This window comes from Oryzias latipes, chromosome 6 (genome assembly GCF_002234675.1).
Source record: "Oryzias latipes chromosome 6, ASM223467v1".
In the NCBI taxonomy this organism is placed as follows: Eukaryota; Metazoa; Chordata; class Actinopteri; order Beloniformes; family Adrianichthyidae; genus Oryzias; species Oryzias latipes.
In genome coordinates, this window is record NC_019864.2 from 16,155,338 (window position 1) to 16,176,121 (window position 20,784).

The window sequence follows — 20,784 nt, forward strand, 5'->3', positions numbered from 1 at the left end:
TTAGTGCGTACTTCATGTTTTTTATTTGAACAAGCAGTAAAAAAAAATAAACTTAAATAGGAGGAGGTTGATAAAATGCAACTGACCTCTGACTCTCATAAATACTTGCATTTTTTCTTCAAATTTCCACTAATTTGTGTGGGAAAGTTAGACTCTCCAAACAGCTTTGGTGGTTTTTAAAAGTGAAATGTGGGAAAATGCTGACATCCTTTTTCTTTTTCTTCCTAACACCAGGGGCACCACCAGATTTACATTCCTGTCTCTCCCCATCTCTTTTTCTTTCTCATTTACATTATGGATGGTTCATTTAGCTTACATGACCGAGTGAATACATAACCCAGGGCAATTCAAAATACTGTGAGGGCCTGTAGGACTAAAATGAAACCACATAAGCAGAAAAGATTGCTGCGCAACCATCTGCCGAGGCCCAGGATTCTGCTCTTTCCCTTTTCATGTGGTTGGGAAATGCGCCCTGCCGCTGACCCAGATGGCTGATGGAAGCGGTCCGTGTCGGTTTTATTTAGTGAGTGATAGCTGACAGAAACACGACTTACAACTGCTTTGTCAAACATCTACTGCACACTGATCATCCAGCCATAATGGGTACCTGCTCTGTTGATGACAGCTTCCGGTCCATAGAGCATCGGGGGTCACTGAATGTTTAGAGGAGCATGATGTGAATAAAATCCACCGACCTTCACAGTCACTAGTTTTCAGCCCAGCTTCACACCTGTGGGGGCTTCAGGACTACCATGCTAGAAAACTGCCCACCACATTCAAAAGATAGACATAAATATTATAGAAAAATGTAAAAAAAAAATCTTTAGTAGGGTCTTTTTTTATTGTGAGCTGTTTTTGAACCTTTGATCATCGTCCGGAAAAGCAGAGATCAAAAAGAGTGAGAGTATTTTCTATGATGAACATATGTTCTTCTGCGCTTCACTGAGTGAGACTTTCAGATTTGTTGCATCACCCCGCTAAGACTTGAACCTCAAATCAGGTTGAATTTGTTGTATCTCAGAAGAGCTACATCAAGCATCAAATATACTTAAGCCAAATTCTTGTGTAAATTTACTTTTTGTCAGCTCAAAGGGGTTACTCCACTCATCTTTTGATCTTTTTTAAAAGCATTCCCAGCGGTCTTTTATGTATGATTATGCAGTTTTTAGCCCAAATAAAAAAACTGTCACTTTCTACGACATAGTTTCTACAGAGCGGCAGTAGTTCATTAGAAATTCACCTCTGAATTGTGGGCGCCACAGAGTAGGCCATTGCCCTTTCCCATCATCCATCTGTGTACACACTCCCCCACTAGCTTACAGCCCCTCGCAACCCTAATATTACAGGTGTAACAACAATGGGGTGGAATATCAGAACTATCCAGCCATAAATTTTGAGCCAAATGCCAGCTTGGACAAGTCGGACATGTAGTGGTCTGCAAGTGGATGCATCAGAATGTAGTGGAGAAGGAGCTTGTGACTTTCCGTAGGAACGTGTACGCCAAACTCAAAGCTTTTCCCAACAGACACTTTGCATCTGCTCCTGATTCCCAACGATTTGAATTTGAACAAAAGAAAACAATCTCAGACATGCAATTTTAAACAGATTTTCTTTACATATGTCCTACATCATAAAACAGATGCCACAGGAACAAGTTAAAAACACAGAAAAGATGATTTTCATCGGAGAGGGACTTTCAAGGTGTACTATACATTTCACATTTCATGTGTTCTCAACACACAAACACACACATTAGCATCTATCAGTACACCTCTTAGTATAATATTATGTCACATCTATATCCAATGTGTTTTACAAGTTTTTGGACAATAAAGACAATGAAGATAAAGTTGTTTTCTAGGAGTGACTAGTGAATGTTAACTCTCTTGTTTCCAGGAGATTGTAGGATATCAAGCTAAAACAAAGAAAATAAATTGAGTAAAACGCGACACACTACATTGAGTAAGAATTCAAGCACTCACAGAAAGTATAAATATAGATCTTAGTTAAAACAAATATGCAGAGATCGCAGACCCAGATAGTGAAATGGGTACGTGAGAGATAAAGGACAGGAATGAGTGTTGAAAAGTTTAAAGATGTTTTTTTTTTTATTATCTTTGTGTGTTTTACGGTTGCGTTAACATTATGACTTCAATGTGTAACTGATGGTAAGCACTTAATGCCCACATTCAGATTATAAGCATGCTTCAGCAAACAAAGAAAGCTTGTGTTTCTGCAGTTTGACAGAATTTTGTTTTTTGGTGTTTTTTTTGTCACAGACACAAACCACGCAGTGACCTCACAGACAAAACATTTGTACAACCATGGCCACTCAATGGGCTTCATGACAGAGGTGACACACTCATAAACAGAGGACGGCCCACACGCTGTGTGTGCAAATTCACAAAAAGACGTTTCGCAAGTGGCTGCTGTTGTGTACGGGTGATAAAAGTCTAAGTCTAAGAGTGAGAAAACATTTGTTTAGAGACCAGATTGTGAAATCCACCTCCTTACCCTCACCGCCCTCATTGGTGCTCCTGGTCTGCTTTACATTAACACCACAGCTCCAGCCTGCACAGGTCCAAGGCTGTTATCTCAATGATGTTCTAATTCTAGTCAAACAGTTTTGTGTTTGACTCAATAGAGGCTGTGTTAGTCAGGAGTCAATATTAGCAGAGCACACAGACCAGGGCTGGTGTTAGCAGAGACAGGAGATATATACGTGTGTGTGTGTGTTGGTTAAGTGTGTATGTGACAGGAAACACGGTTAAGTGTGCTCTGTCAGTGAACCTTGACCGCCTGCTGTGGTAATAATAATAAAGATAATGAGAAAATGGAAGACAGAGAACTTCTGCTTACTTTTGCTTCAGTGGCATTCGTGTTTGACAAGAATGACATTTATTTTATCGCCTGCCTCTTGCGCGGATGTTATGATTAGAAGTCTGACTTCCAGCACTTTTCACTTCTGGGAGAGTGGGCTGAGGGCGCTCTGCAGTCAAGCCTGGGCCTGTTGACAGACCTGTGGGAAAAAAAATAAGTTTCATTATTCTTTTCATTCATGGACAAACAGCAGTCGTTAAACTGATATTGTCACCATCTGATTGCATAACTTCTGTTAATGAGGTGTGAGGAAGAAACTCAAAGAGCTGAAAAAAAAGTATGATTTCTTTTAAATGATGATTTCCTTGACAAAGTTTGAATTACACACAGTAGTACTTCAGTTCTGCCTCATTTGTGAAATCACATAAATATACACGCCTTCTGTTTGTTTCAACTTAAAGTCCCAAGACACTGATCTTTGTAAAAAATAAATGTGTTAACTTCTCCATGACTGTGTTATTGTGTCTGTCAATGCTATGTCAGACTGCCCTTTGTCAACTTCAGCTCTGCCTTTCATACCACACTCCAGGAAAGACTGTCAGAAAATCTGTGTGACCTCTGACTTGTGTGAAATTCGCAGATGACACCACCATCTCTGGTCTCATCTCTGGAGATGAAGAGACGACCTACAGAGAAAGAATCCAGAGACTAGTAGGATGGTGTGCAGGGAACATAGTCCTCAACACCTTCATGACAAATGACATGACAAAGTTGTTCGTGGATTTCAAGAGAAAGAAAACAGATCTGCAGCCTATTTGCATAAAAGGGGAGTGTGTAAAGAGCATGTCCAGCTTCAAGGTCCTGAGGGGTGCACATGGAAGCAGAAAATGGAGCTTAAAATGGAGCTCTAAATCTACATTTACACTGTCCTTGGCAACGCTCGTTTAAGCAGTCCCTGAGTAGCTTTCATGAGTGTTGGACATACTTTTCATGAGTAGCTATGCAGGTTTCAATGACAGTTTTCAGGCTCTATGTACAAAATGTGTGACTATTGAACATGCCTTGCAAGTTAAACCAGGTCCAACTTTGACCAATTAGGACTCGGATCTGGTGGCGTTTACTGTAGATGGCGTCCCTTTTAATTCACCAAAGTCCCAACCGTTTGAAAATTGATCAATGACTAAAAATTAATAATTGTGGTTTGTGCCTGTCCATAACTATATGACACAAAGCCTTTCGTGTAACTGTAAGGAAAAATCCTGGAGCAAGATTTGTGAGATTTGCACAAATATTTTATCCTGCATGCACTTTTTTGAGCAACACTGTTTTATCTTTTTATTCCTTAAAGTCTATAGGATCAACAATCCCAACATAAACGAAGTTTTGTGGTCAGGCCTTCTTTGTGCTGCTCTATGTTGTATAAGCTCTACGGCTCTCCCTTTGTTTGTCATTGTTTGCTATGTATTTATGTTTATTTTGCTTTTGCCTGCCTCAGTTTAGCTTTTGAATATTTATGTTGTAGCTATGCTAAAACATTGATTAAGATGCAAAGTCCTAATTTGGATACACATTTTCATTATTTTTTTGCACCCAGGGGGCGTTTTCTTTTTGTTTTTGCTTTTTTGCTTATGTACACTCTACAACTGGGAAATGACAATAAAAGTCTCTTAAACCGTTTCATGGTTTCCAGGAAAAATCCAGCAGCAAATCAGGTGATCTGGACTCTGGCCTGAAACCCTTTAACTGCTCACAATTAAATCCTTAGGTGATCAAAGATAAACACAATGGAACACAATGAATGTCAACCAACCCAAGTATTATAACAAGAAAAGAAAAAACAGCACATTACCAGCAGTCCCATGTAACTGTTTAAGCAACAAGAGCAAATTGTTGCTAAAGTCATGTTTGATCTCTCTCATTCTTTTTCTTTCCAGAGCTAACAGTTATCATGACACATTAACTTGGTAACTTAAAAACCTGAGTCGTTATCTGTTGGGTAATTTCCCCTTTGTGGGACCAATAAAGTTCTATTCTATTCTATTCTATTCTATTCTATTCTATTCTATTCTATTCTATTCTATTACTTAACATGTCACTAACCTTTACTTTGTTGGAACTAGCCTCAATAGAGAACATTCATGTTAAAGACGCTGAAAATTAATGCAATGTAGGCTTCTCAACCACACATGTAGTTCAAAGGATTTATATTTTCAATTTTTGTCCTCCAATTTCAGAATTTTTTGAGCATAGACAACCGTGTTCCAGGTAATTATATGGAATTATTTGACTTTGAAAATGTGTCATTTTCATCCACTTCAATACTTGAAATACTTCACATTAGGGTTTAGATTAGGTGAAGTGACCTTGTAAAAACTCATTTATTGGTTGTAAAATCTTTTGCTTTGCCTGATAGAATTAGGGACGTTTCATGAGTTTGGACAAGGTCTGAGGTACAGTAGCAGTTTGCTTCCACCTAATAACATCAAAGGATTTTTAATTTTGGGGAATAAAAGGGTAATTATGTTAGAGAGCAAAGGAAACAGTATCCCATCATTGTGTTTGAAATGTGTAATTAAATTTTTTAACAGGTTCGACCTTAACGATTTCATGTCAGGGAAAAGCCATTGGGTTTTATTGTAACATTCAGTCTCACTGATTCTTTTAATTCCACCCTCAGAAATTGACTTCTGGTTAGACACAGAGCAAACAGTTATCATCTCTTTTGAAAAACAATGCAGCTTTGATTGCAAAACAATCTACACTTTCTCTCTGTCCATCCATCCATCCATCCATCCATCCATCCATCCATCCATCCATCCATCCATCCATCCATCCATCCATCCATCCATCCATCCATCCATCCATCCATCCATCCATCCATCCATCCATCCATCCGTCCGTCCGTCCATCCATCCATCCATCCATCCATCCATCCATCCATCCATCCATCCATCCATTCATCCATTCATCCATCCATCCAACCAACCAACCAACCAACCAACCAACTAACCAACACCAATATACGTCATCTCTACTCTGATAAGGGTCCTGCAGGGTTGTTGGAGCCATTCCCAGTTGCCTTTTGTTGAAGATAGTTTTAACCCCCTTCATGCCTGCATTTATTTTCAATTACATAAATACATATCCTTATGTGCTTTTCCTTTTAAGGTGATGCTAAATTAAGTGGAGTCCAAGATTTCATAGTATGTTTCAAAAAGGTGCAACATGGCATGAAGAGGTTAAACCAGGACTTTTGTTTTTATTAGGTATTTGTGCTATCACTGAAAAACCTTAAACTAAACCATAGCAGCACAAGTTTAAAATGAAACTGAAAAGACAATTTTTACAAAGGATGGGTTCTTTGAGACTATGAGTTGTTAATTCGCACAGACTTTGATACAAGTTGCGTTTAAAAGAATAGTGAAGGCTAAACAATCAAGGGGAAAAGATTGTTACATTTTTAACATATTTTTGTGAAAGCAGTACACATGCGTTTCTAGCAGTCAAAATGACGTTTCTGGCATTGTTTGAAATGGAGTGGTATGTTTAAGAAACCACAGTTTAAATTAGTCACAGATCCTTATTCAGAGTTTTTACATTTTGTCTAGCGTTCAAACGGCTTGACAAACTTTGACTAGACTGTTAGCAAAAATTTAATCCAGCTATAAACAGAGTTTAGATTACATGGAAAGCTTTTAAATCTGTCAAGCAAGTCTGTAAAGCATGAAAACATGATAATGGTTTGGTGGCTGCCACACATATGCCTAAGCTCCAGCAGCAGCTGTGATGGCAGCAAACAGTCAGTCATGTCTGACTGAGTCTGTGCCCTTGTTAGCAGCAATAACTAGTGTAAACAAACAGCCGCAGTGTATTTTAAGGTCATAACAAGCATCAGCCAAAACCTCTCAGTCAGCACAAAACAGAGGCTCTGATGTGGTAGCACAATCCTCCTCTTTGAATCTGCTGACATGTGAAAAAGCAACATTAGCTAATGCACTACTTAAAGACCATAATTGCTCTTTCCCCTACTGTTAATGAATGCTAATTAGAAGTCTGGAGCAGTTTGTGGCGGCTGCTGGCTGCTCCTCTAATGTGCCGTATTGTTCCTTTTCTCGCTCCAGCTCAGCACTAATGCTGCTGTGCCAGCTTTTACCGTCAGATAAGCTATCCATCTTTAGCATTGCCAGCCAAAAAAAACAACGAAAAAACCCACTAATAGCTAAGCCAAAAAATTGGTAATTTGCATGGTTTCCGTTCCCTGTTTGAGTGCTGGCTCCTCATGCGCTCAGTTGCTTTTTTTAACCCACATGTAGAAGTCTTACCATGCAAATAAATCCTCCACATTTAAGACAGGTCACTGTGATGAAGAGGCTGTTTTAATAAGACGCTCTGTTGAACACAGTCATAAAGGTTTTCTGAGGATCCATGGCCTTTTTCTACTCTGAATGTGACTCTTTAAGCACAAGAACCCATCCTGTGGATTCTTAGAAGGTGATCTGGTCCATGAAAAAATGTTACAGCAATCACTGTACTACACATTTAACATGAACTGGGAGATATTGCAAGTACCATGCTATGCTACTTCTAGATAGATCTTAATTTTATTGCAAATTTAAAGATTCAGTCATTCCTTGTTATGCAGGTTGGACAACAGATCCGGAGCAACTGATTTGTTCTAAACTGTGACAGCTGGTAAAATATTACTTGTGTAAAAGAACTTTGGGATGAATGCATATTCAATCCATCCTTCCATTTTCCTTTCAGGGTCAAGGGGCTGCTGGAGCCTATCCCAGCTGCTGTTGGGTAAAGGCGGGGCACAAGGTCGCCAGTCCGGTGCAGGGCCTGAATACATTTTAAAAACTCCAACTACTGATACAAGTGCTATTATGTTTGAAAGTATGCTTAAAAGCTCAGTAAAATGTCACTAAATACATACACAAACAAAAATATATAACGCAACACTTTTGTTAGTGCTCCCATTTTTTATGGTATGAACTCAAAGATGTGAAACATTTTCCACATACACAAAATAACCAGTTCTCTGAAATATTGTTCACAAATCTGTCTAAATCTGTGATAGTGAGCACTTCTCCTTTGCCAAGACAATCCATCCCACCTCGCAGGTGTGTCATATCAAGATGCTGATTAGACTGCATGATTATTGCACAGGTGTGCCTTAGACTGGCCACAAGAAAAGGCCACTCTGAAATCTTCAGTTTTGTTTTATTGAGGGGGTCAGGGGACTCAGACAACCAGTCAGTATCTGGTGTGACCACCATTTGCCTCATGAACTGCGACACATCTCCTTCGCATAGAGTTGATTACGTTGTCTATTGTGGCCTGTGGAATGTTGGTCCACTCTTCTTCAATGGCTGTGCGAAGTTGCTGGATATTGGCAGGAACTGGAACACGCTGTTGTATACGCCGATCCAGAGCATCCCAAACATGCTCAATGGGTGACATGTCTGGTGAGTATGCTGGCCATGCAAGAACTGGGATGTTTTCAGCTTCCAAGAATTGTGTACAGATCCTTGCAACATGGGGCCGTGCATTATCATCCTGCAACACAAGGTGATGTTGTTGGATGTACGGCACAAGAATGGGCCCCAGGATCTCGTCACGGTATCTCTGTGCATTCAAAATGCCATCAATGAAATGCACCTGTGTTCGTTCCCCATAACATACGCCTGCCCATACCATAACCCCACCACCACCATGGGCTACTCGATCCACAACATTGACATCAGAAAACCGCTCACCCACACGACGCCACCCACGCTGTGTGCCATCTGCCCTGAACAGTGTAAACCGGGATTCATCCGTGAAGAGAACACCTCTCCAACCTGCCAGACGCCATCGCATGTGAGCATTTGCTCACTCAAGTCGGTTACGACGACGAACTGGAGTGAGGTCGAGACCTCGATGAGGACGACGAGCATGCAGATGAGCTTCCCTGAGACGGTTTCTGACAGTTTGTGCAGAAATTCTGTGGTTATGCAAAGTGATTTTTTCAGCAGCTGTCCGAGTGGCTGGTCTCCGACGATCTTGGAGGTGGACATGCTGTATGTGGAGGTCTTGGGCTGGTGTGGTTACACGTGGTCTGCGGTTGTGAGGCCGGTTGGATGTACTGCCAAATTCTCGGAAACGCCTTTGGAGACGGCTTATGGTGGAGAAATAGACATTCAATTCCCAAGCAACAGCTCTGGTGGACATTCCTGCTATCAGCATGCCAATTGCACGCTCCCTCAAAACTTGCGACATCTGTGGCATTGTGCTGTGTGATACAACTGAAGATTTCAGATTGGCCTTTTCTTGTGGCCAGTCTAAGGCACACCTGTGCAATAATCATGCTGTCTAATCAGCATCTTGATATGGCACACCTGCGAGGTGGGATGGATTGTCTTGGCAAAGGAGAAGTGCTCACTGTCACAGATTTAGACAGATTTGTGAACAATATTTCGGAGAACTGGTTATTTTGTGTATGTGGAAAATGTTTCATATCTTTGAGTTCATAACATAAAAAATGGGAGCAATAACAAAAGTGTTGCGTTTATATTTTTGGTCAGTGTAATACCCAAGGTCCCATTCTTTTCATACAACTTTTTAGTTTTTTGCTTTTCTATAAATTTTTTGTTTGTTTTAATTGGTGGAAAAAATGCATGGTATGGAGTTACATTTTGAGAGATGGGAAAAAAAAACAATGAAAAGCAAGACATAAATGCTAAAGACCAACAGACTTATATAAATTACAACGAACCAAAGCAAAGTCAGAGCAAGCTGTTATCCACAAATTACTTTTTTTGCTGTGAGTCACAGTTTTATTTTATTGTAATCAACATTTTACATCATTTGCTATTTATTGCTGTGGATGTTTGTGGTCTTTATTACAAGTATATAAAACTTTTATCTGAGCAGCATTAAATTAAAAATGGCTTCCATTTTTGTTTCATGTCAGGGCAACAATTGAAATTCCAATGACTAGTTGTGAAATGTATACAGAATATTGTACACATAAAGTGAACATGTGAAAAAAAATCCACTTATCCATATGAATCTTAGTACTTTTTTACTTTTTATTGTTTCCTCTATTACTGTTTAAATCCGAACGACTGTAATAACTGTTAATTATGCAGTCCTTGCTGTTTTTCTCCTGTCTATCTGCACGTTATCCTTTAATGTGGTTTGGGTTTTCACATTCATGCATTTTTTGAATTTATTTAATCATTGCAATTTTGTTTTTTGTTTTCCTATGTGTACAGGTTTATTGTAGATCATCAGTGAATGTTACAACAACAACTCAATTGAATAAACAAATTTAATAAACAAATATTTGTCTTAAATTTGAATAAACAAATTTAAGACAAATATTGTGTGGACAATCGGTAAAAACCTTGTCTGTTTGTGTGTTTCTTTTGAAAAACATGTTTAAAGTGGCACCCTGCAGTGTATCAAGCAGCAGTATGTCAGGTCAAAGGTGTCCACTTTACCAAACTGTATGATATGAATGAGGTCTAAATGCAGTTTCATGAATGTGATGACTTTGGCGGGAGATGAGTCTCTGCTGAGTGTCTAAGCACACATTAACCCCACGCTGGAACAATGATCCTGTCCACATGTTTAGCTTTGACACCCAGTATTGCCTAGAAGTGTTTCACCTCACAAGTACAAGAGTAGATCCAGAAAAAGTGTGGAGTAGAGAGACGACCTTGAATTTTTCAGCCATAAAAGACTTTATGCACCTGCCACGGAGTATTTAAGACTGAACTGATACCTCAGAGACAGTATATTTTACAAATCCAGGTTTGTCTTGAGCACAAAATTATACAGTGCTGGCGAAGAATAAGGGGAGTGATTGGTTTACAACGCGTGGAAGAGTTACAGTCTTGTGGTTCCATATCCATGCCCTACTTTGTGCAATGTGGGAAAAATGAACTTTATTGCAGCAGGATTTTATGGCTTTTTATCATGCTCTGTTTGACATGCAGAAAAGTGAGGCTTAGCAGTTCCCCTGACAGTCTGGGATAATACTCACAAAGGCTGATAGATTAACTAAATTCCATCACCATTTATGTTTGTTCTGGGGAGTGTGACTCACTTCAAAAATTATAGGATACCATATACTAAGTAAAACACAACCCAGTTATTTTACAGTAAATTTTTTTGTCTGTTCTAAAGGGCAACAAAGCAAAAAAGTGGTAGAAAAAAGATATGATTTTACAAAATTTTTTGAAATCAACATCTTAATAACTGTACTTCTCCACGAGAAAAATTGTTTATTTTCAATTTCTTGTTCTCTCTGTAGCCCAAAATTGCTAATGAAAGATATAGGGAAAAACTGCCATTTAAAAACAATATTACTCTCCAGAAATGAAATTTTTTAATGGATGAGGATCTTTAAACCATCAGCATATATTTCACTGTGGTTTTTCAGGAATTATTGACTTGACTATTACTATACACATACTTTATGGTTACATAGGTGTCACATAAATATTGGTTCTTCACAACCAGGGTAAAGTAATTACACTTTGAATTAAATCCTACATTTGGAACACATTAGCGAGCTTAATTTGGCCATTAGCTCAAAGCACCACTGTTCCCAAGTGATAAACAAGCCAGTGCGGTCATATTTTTCATCTCCACAATATGCACATTCATTTAGGCATTGATAGGATATTATAACACACTTAGGTTAATAATGCAATAATATTTGTCTTTGTCAGTTACACACCCTGGAAACGCCCAATCTCGTCTGCACTTGGAAAGTAGGATTATAGGCTGGGTTTGTGATGGGGGACTGCCTGATACTATCAGATGCTGAAAGTTACTCCAACCATATGAGGGTACGATCCCGAATTTTTATGTACTAGTCCCAAGTCCGGATCAATGTTGAGGGTTGGGGCAGAAAAGGAATTAGCTGTAAAACTGAACCCCAATCACAGAAATCATGAGGTGAATTTCTGTACCATGAATTGAGTGACTGAATTTAAAATCACTTCATCTGACTCAGTTGAAAAAAACCAACACAAGAAAATGCTGCAGTGTTTTCAAAAAGATGATCAAAAGCTACAGCTCAACAAGGACAGGGAAGTATGAAAGTGCACGTTCCCAACAGTGCTCTGACACTCCGTCAAGCAAGAATAACCTTCCACATTTTAAAATGTCAGATCATCTTTCAGGCCCTGAAAGAAAATGTAAGAAAAAACCCTGAAGCTTCAGATTTGTTGCAAAACAGGTAATAGCAACTGACAACTAAATATTTTAATTTATATGTGAAACTGGAACTCATCTAATTTATTTTAACTGTTGCTTTGTGACAACAGAGTTGCAACAACCTCTTGAATTTTAAACCCAACTTTATTAGTCATAGATCACTAGATAAATTAAAGTGAACGCTCCTCCTCTCAAAAAGAAATGCATCTTTTGCATGCTTTGATTGCAGTGTCCTAGTTATTTGCTGCAGGGTGTGTTGATAACTGTGCGTGCGTCAATGGACTGACAGGTGGTTGAGTGGTTAGCAATACGCCACAGAGCTGAAACTGAGATCAGTGAGGGTGTTGACTCACACCCATTTTCATTTCTCAACCCTCAACCACACACCTGCGTAATTGTGTGTTATGTGACAGAGCCCTGTACAATACTAACAAACAACTTATCACATTGTGGAATGTGGAGACAAGAGGCAGAACAGGTTTTAATGAGCCACAGAGAGCCACAGGACTCCGAGGCGCCAGCACCTCATATATCTGTGACTATTATCATCATTATCATCATTCCTCCTTTTGCTCTATCATTTCTCTGATGTCTGGCTGTTGCCAAAACAAAGGCATGTTATCTGAAGAGCGATCAGCTTGATCTTGCACTGTTTGCGCTGCTGAATTCCCACAACAGACCTCATGTTGGAGTGAAGAGCACTACAGGTGCGCGCATTCCTTTTTCAGACCGAGACACGTTGGAAAGAATTCTGTGGGATTAACGAAAGTAAATCACCTCTAAACTCGTGTGACAAGAAATGAAGGGTTACACCTCTAAAAAAAACAAAAAACAAAATTGTAACCTACTGTCCATATTTCTCATCGTTTTTAACAACTTCCTAAAAAGAAACAAGCTATTCTTTGAGATGACCTTTGACAAGGATAATCCATGACCTTGTTACACCTCTTTGAGTCTTAACTGTTAGCTGTCAGTACAGAAATCTCCACTTTTTCAACACCCAAGAGCATTATCCTGGGAATGATGAAAAAACAATCTTGTAGATGAAAGGTAACTATGACTCATTGGAACCATTGAGTTTGTGCTAACATCCAGTGTTCTGGGTGGTGCTGCACCCGATCGTTTTGCCCTGAGCGAGGGAAGCAGGGCTGGGTGTAGCAAGCTTCAGCAGTGAGCAACCACATATAAAGTTATCAGGCATGTTGTCATCTGCCTTCCTGCTGGGCCAACCATGGTTATCCAACTTCTATAAATTAAACTTGTAAATTATGATCCTGCGATCCTGGTTTTAGTACTGATAGCATAATTGGAAAAGGTTTGCTAAGCAGGTTTGTGTATCTTTAGGTGGCAGCTTAATTTTACCTTGCCAGGGCAAGTTGAAGCAGCACCAGTCTTTCTACATCAAATGGGCAAATAAAAATCAAAACAGTTGCTTCAGGTTCTAAAGCAAACATAAATTAGAAACTAGACACACACAAATGACACAATTTTTGGTCCCTGAACATCTCAAACATGAGTCATAAACAAAAAATTGGGAAAGCAATATCCGATCAAAAACCTTATATGGACTCAGATATTAGGATCTGGAGGGATTCTTTTATGTTGATGCTGTGGTATTAATTTACAAAGATGCATCTGCAGCTGTGATCATGTCACAACAGAGCATGATAACACATCCATACGTCCATTCAAGAAGTTTGTCTTAGAGGAATGAGTTCACTTAGCAAAAAACTCCAGATTGATGTCAGAAGGCAAAGCTAGAGTGTAGATAAACAGTTTTCTTCAACACACATGACAGATGAGGCTTCCCACCTTTCCATTAATATTTGTACAACTTAAGGAGCCAAAATTATGTTTTATGTGTTTTGAATATGTTCTTGTGGCATTTATTTGATGATGGATGACATTTACAAAGAAACTTCAGCTAAAAACTTAATTCTGGGTAGGCCTGCACAATATATCGCAAATTTATCGTTATCGCGATATTAAGCTGTGCAATATGCATACCGCAAAAGATGTCAAAAATCGCAATAAATGGTTACCTTAAATGTGCTAAAAAACAATCTCATGGCAGCTTGAAATATTGAACAAATGAAATAAACCCATTTATGCATTTAACCAATCGGAAGGACCCGTTTACGTTGTTGATCAATCAGATGACCCCTTTTATGTTTGATGTTTGCCTCCTATGTCGACGAGGGTCATTTGGAGTATAACCTTTAAACTGTTGCAATGAAATGGAAATTATGCTTTTGGTTGTTTTTTTATTTGTTTATATACCGCAAATTATATCGTTATCGCATTATTATTCACCAATATCGCATATCGCGAGTTTTCCTCATATCGTGCAGCCCTAATTCTGGGTATTTCTATATTCAAACTGTTGTCAATCAGGAGCAAATGAAAAAAATACAGTTTGAAAAATCTTGTAGTTATGTAGGAAATATGCTGGGCGGGCCACAAGCAAGGAACTTCTGCTTTTGGTGCATCCACTTGTAGACGACTAGATTCATGTACCATTGCACCATTTTTTGTTGCACTGGTACTGTAAGGTTCGGGGTTAGGGGGCTGTAAGCTAGCGGGAAAGAATGTAAACAGATAGGTGTCGGGAAGTGGGGGTTGGGCTGGCTCCATGCCAACAGCCCCACCAGCACCTCAGAGGCGATTTTGTAATTAACTTCTACCGCTCTGTAGAAACTGCAGAAATGTCTTTGAAAAATCCTTTTTTTTCTTCTAGTTGTGGCTAAAAAAAACCACAGTTAAAAAACCACTGGGAAAAAGTTTGCAATAGATCAAAAGATGATCATAGTGGACAGATAAATCAACCAGCAGAAGGTTGTATGAAGCAGCAGCTATTTTGGAATATCAACTCACTGGCAAAAATCTGTGACATGATGGCCTTCCGTCTAACAAATGTGCCCTAAGAGTGAGTTTCTGGATTTCTTTAGAGGTTGGCAGTTGGACTATTAAGAATGAAAGAGGGAATGAATCTTTTAAAAACAAATCAAAACTCTCCTATAATTTTACAAAGATGCTCTGTCCCAACATTTTATTTTGACCCCCTTCCTCGAAATTTATTTAGGGGTTGTTCTTGTTACCTTGTTGCATCTAATCATAACTTCCTGATTGAGTTTTGGCAGATAATTTGGGGGAAGTGTCATGTCCCAGGTGACAGATGCTCAGAGCACAGTCCCTCATGTGTTCACACATGGAGGGGGCTGGCTGGGGGGACAAGTCGTTGCAGCATTTCAAAGGTGAGTGATTTATATGGCAGCTGTTCCCCACTGAGCCATTTGAATGCTTGTGCCCCATTTTTAACAGCTGACAAACATGTGCTTTTTCTATCACCCCCACATTTATGACCACAATTCCATTAGCGGGACCTAAACCATTTAAGGATAAAAAGAAGTGTATATGAGGCAATATTTCCAGTCAATCAAACCGGGTGACTACTGCATGAAGTCACATGTCAGCAAGCGACTCATATCACACCGTGAACATTCAACACTTATCAAAACACGTGAAGTTAAACTTCTAAACCACACTTCTCTCTTGAATCCTTTAAATAAAAGAAAAAGTTGATACTGTTTTATGTTGCTTTTTTTATTTTTGAGATCTCTTCATTAACTCATTGCAACAGCAACACACTGGGAGAGACTGTAACCTTATTTTACTGCTGCCTCCCATATAGTGTGGAGCATTTGTGAGGCAGTTAGAGGCCATCATTAATAATGGTCTCGGCTGCTCTGACAGCTGCTGATTGGAATGAAGAGATGTGCTGCAGCAGACAGCTACAAATTTCCCTGACAGCCAGGTCTCCATTACTGGGCGTCAGCTGCCAAAACAACAGTAATCAGAGTAGAGAAGGAGGGGGAAAAATGCTCTCGCTCAACGCAGACAACTTCTGTTTCTGCGCTTACCTCAATATACTACTTCAAACTATATGTAGATCAATAGCTGGATTTGATGTCGCTACATCATTGTGTTGTTGTTTTCACAATGCTGGAATGCGTGTGTCATCATGACAAAATATAGACTTAGTAAAATCAGAAAACCAAAAGCCAATGGAGGATTCTGACGTTCATTTGACTGCTCAAGACAGAAAAACGGCAAACAGCTAAGTAAGTAAAGCATTGATGACTATGTCGAAACCTCAACATTAATCCACTGGAACCAAACCTTCCAGTGAGCAAACTGGGCTCACAAAAGATTAGTGAAAATCAAATTGTTCTTCACTCGCAAAATATAATTTACTTTGTTTCAAAACATTTTTTTAAATGTTTTTTCAGGCTTAAAAACGCTTTTCTTTTAGTTTTTAAAGTTATTATTCGTTGTAATTATGTTGGGTAAAATGCTTTTTTTCATAAACAAAGAACATTGGTTTAAAAAAACTGCAATTTGACAAATAAATCAGCAATAAATAAATCAATTGAATCGTGTTTAATGAAAAATGACTCTAAACTGTAAATTCATGAGTCAAAACAATGAACTGATTCAGCAGTTGTGATGATACCCAGGCCTCAATGATGTGGTGTCAAGGTTGTCAAAAATAAGCGTTCCTCCTAAAGTCATGGCTGCTGTGATATCTTCCTAATCTCTGTGTGGTCCTGCCGATCACCCCTGATAAGTGTAACCCTTTTTTTTTGTTAGTAAAAGAGTAACATAAAATCACTTTTGCAACTCTGTAATCAGATCACATTTTCTCTCTGTTGATTGAATCAAATAACATTTACAAAAGTGCTTCGAATGACCTTTGTCCTTCTTTAACACAGAAAGATAAGGCTTCAGCTTTGTTGTTCCCTCTGCTCTTATTTTTAAATTTGTACAAAAGTACATGCATTTCTGTGAGCGACAAAGAGTCATTTTCCAGGAAAAGAAGGAAGGGTGCAGAGTGCTTGCAGGTAAAAATAAAAGTGAATGACATCGGCTCCCAATGCTTTAAAAACCTTTCTTGTCAGAGTGACAGCACACCAACTTCACAGTCTCCCACAAATGCATAAAGAGCATTTTAAAAACAACAACTCTTGACATCTATTATCAACGAGCTCAGCATGTTTCAAAACATATAAAATTATCTGCTGGCAGCAATTATATGATACAAAACACAGCATTAGGTAAAGAAAAGCTTGTGGTCTGTGGTGAAATACATAAAACCTTGGCATTACTGTATCATTCAACACATTTTCACCAAACCCTAAATTTAGCCTGGATTGTATTAAAGCTATTGACAGTTTTCACCCTTGAGCTATCTTAGATGACCCCACCCTTACATTGACGTGTTATTCCTTCCATGACAAAGGTGGATAAAGGTGGAGAGATTTCATGTAATCCATGGACACCAGTGAAGATCACAAAACATTGAAGAAAAAAGGTTCAGCGCACTGTCTGGTGGGTCTAGATGACCCAACTCCCAATGCTAAAGTGCCTAGGATAGCACAAGGGTTACTAAACCCCAGTCCTCAGAGTTCTGATTTCTCATCACTACTTCTGTAATGTATGAAAAGACTTCTTTACTTGACAAAATGCAATGACTATCAAAAATGAAAACATTTCATTAGTTGTAATGTAGTTAAATAAACCAAACACGTATGTGACCTCCTTTTACAGACCCACTCCAATGAAAGTGTTGTTTTTAACATTTTCTTGTGACATTTTTCTGATGATGGAGGACGTTTTTAAAGAAAATTAAGTTTAAAAAGTAATTTCTGAGTATTTCTTTGTTCAAATCATAGTAAGCAGGAGCAGACGAAAAAATGCTTTTGGAAAAAGCTTGTAGATGTGAAGTAGAACCTACAACGGCAAGCCACAAGCTCCCTGCTCTGCTCTATTCTGATGCATCCATTTGTAGACAACTGGATCCAGTACGGGTACGATAGCTCCAATATTGCTTACCATTTTTGTGGCTCCAGTAATATTAGGTAGGGGTGTTGAGGGCTGCAAGGTAAGGGGAGAGTGTGTATACAAAGGAATGATGGGAAATGCGAGTAGGCTTACTCCCTGCTATCAGTCCCGTCCACCACTCAGAGGTGAATTTCTATGAACTACTGCCGATATAAAGACAGTATTTTCTATAAAATGACACAGGTTATTTGATTTTGGCTAAAAACGGCATAATCATAATTAAAAAGAACACTGGAAACGCTTTTACAATAGCACACAAGATGCTTGAAGTGGGACTTTAGATAATCAAATATGTCTTGTTTATATAAACTTTTGCTTGAAACCTACATGCAAAACTGCAGCAAGCACAGCAATACAATCATTAGAAAAGACAATCAAAACAAATATTTTATAATAGTAAAATTATAGATGCTAAACCATTTATGGTCTTCTGCATGTTTTCAGAGTCTGCAGGCTGATATCCTTTGAAGCTTTTTTACCCAATTTCCTCTAGATTGGGAAAATCTTCAAAAGTCAGAGGTGAAAACTTATACGGCTTTCAAAGTACCCAAACATGTAACTGGTGGTGTGAGTATATAAGGTAAGCCTGACATATTTTTGGTGGGAGGGGTAAAAGTGAGAGTCTTCGGCCTTGAACAGTTTGATCCCTGTAATGACAGAGGGCTTCAGTGTTGGTCAGCCCGTCAGAGCTCCGCTGACAGGCCTCTCCTTTCCGCAGAACATACACATTCATTCACATCCCGTCACATACACAACTTGGAAAACTCCACGCGGGTCTGTCTCAAAGTCTACAGAGAACTGCATCTTCTGATGTTTTGTGTAGTCCTGACAGCTTGAAGAAGTGATGAGAGAACACATTTCAGAGCTGCTCAATTGTGGTTTTTGGATGAGCCCAGCAGCTCATTTTGGATTGTGGAAACATTTGTAGGATGCATTATTGTGGCCAAAACCGCCAGCCTCAAGAAAGATGTGGTGAAAGATTAAAACGAGTCACCGTTTCACAATGTTGTTCTATACATAAACTCTGCTGTGGACACATGGTGACAGTAACACATGAGAACTGAGTGAAGAGAATCAGCCCCTTTTCTAAAACTATCATATAATGCCCATTTTTTTACTGTATATTCATAAACCATATTTGAACTGCCATGCTTGTATAATGTTGAGCTTCCACTTTTAGTGACAAAAATTCATGAAGTTCAGGTTTTATTTAATAACTTCTTTATTCATGTCAGCTTTCTCATGCAGCAGAAACACACTCCATAATTAAAGGCACTATCCGAGAGACGGTAAGACTGCAGCGACAGATAATCCATTCAACTCCTGGTGTTTGCATTTCTTCTCCTAGAATTCATTTTGCAGGTTGTCTTCAGAATTTGAAGGCTGTAATGGAAAGCAAAGAGTGTTGCTTTAGCTGCTGGGTCAGCATGAACAAAGCAATATTCTAGTCTTTACTCAAAGTGGGACAGCAATCTTGTTATCTGTGAGATAGGGCGTTATCTTAACTAGACGTTTTGAAAGGGAACATAATTTCAAAAAATGCAGGACATAAAGAAGCAGGGAATTAGTGGGATTTTCTTTCATTTTTCGGTAACACTTTATATTAAGATTCCTTAACAAGCTCTGTTAACACATTAACAAGCATTATAAATGAATTTATAGGGTGTTAGTAAGACATTTATTAGTACAATAAGTCTAATAAGGTTTATTAAATTACTTGGTTAACACATTTACAAGCATTATTATTAGGATGTTTTCAAGATGCTAATGATGCATTTACTGATATTATAAGTGCTTAACAAATGTGTCAGTGTTAATAAGCTTAATAAGATTTATTAACAACCTTTGTTAACAAATTAAGAAGTATTATTATTGTTTGGGGTTCTAGTAAGATATTTATTAGCATTATAGATGTCTTGCAAATATCTGAAAGTGTTAATAAGACATATTAACATCTAAAGTCAGACCATTGTCTTCTAAATCCATATTACTAAACTGCTTATAAGCTTTACAAATGTATTAATTAACTTTGTTAATAGTTTATTAATTGTTTTGCAGCACCTCATCTAAAGTGTGGACGTTTTTTACCACAAACAACCACAGAGCATAAAGATTGTAAAAAGAACTTTATGACATTAAAACAGACTAAACATACACAAATCCCTCTGTAAAAGATATATAATAATTTAATTCAGACAAATAATTTTTTTTTAAAAACATATATACTGGTGTTGGATGACTCTAGCATCATAGCTAATAAGGATAAAGTATTAGCATCTATCCTGAGTGAAACATTCATTGCAAATCCCATCACCAGGAGACAATTCTCTGCATTCAATGCCAACTGCATTCAACCACTGTTGCCTTGCTTCAAAGTCCACTAGAAAGTAAGTTGCACAAGCCAGTCATTTTTGAAGAACGAAGACAATAAACCTACAGGAGCCATGCTAAAGCTAACACGCTAACGACCGACCGGTACAGAATCAAAGATGGGCGGGGCTTTTTTCGTCACCTGTGTGAAAGCAAAGTCTAAGAGGCCATTCAATTGGCTGAAAGCGAGCATGCCTGTTTTGCTGATGAGTTTGATTGACAGATTCATTAGCCAATGGTGACATTGGTTAACCTGCCCATCTTTGATTCATAGATGGGCAGGTTAGCGTGTTAGCTTTAGCATGGCTCCTGTACGTTTATTGTCTTCGTTCTTCAAAAATGACTGGCTTGTGCAACTTACTTTCTAGTGGACTTTGAAGCAAGGCAACAGTGGTTGAATGCAGTTGGCACTGAATGCAGAGAACTGTCTCCTGGTGATGGGATTTGCAATGAATGTTTCACTCAGGATAGATGCTAATA

General features: G+C 38.6%; 1 long non-coding RNA gene across 3 annotated transcripts in view; it reads right to left on the minus strand.

Moving 5' to 3' along the window:
• Positions 1 to 1,590: 1,590 nt before the first annotated feature.
• Positions 1,591 to 20,784, minus strand: part of LOC110015245 — a 32,654-nt gene continuing 13,460 nt past the window's right edge. The window contains exons 1-2 of one of the 3 annotated variants that reach the window (XR_002873404.1): positions 3,437 to 5,014; positions 1,591 to 3,019 (exon numbers count right to left, since the gene is read on the minus strand). This is a non-coding gene — a long non-coding RNA (uncharacterized LOC110015245). Of the gene's footprint in view, positions 3,020 to 3,436; positions 5,015 to 19,157; positions 19,318 to 20,784 lie in introns of those variants that run through there. The other 2 variants (XR_002290406.1, XR_002873405.1) reach the window with 2 other exon arrangements.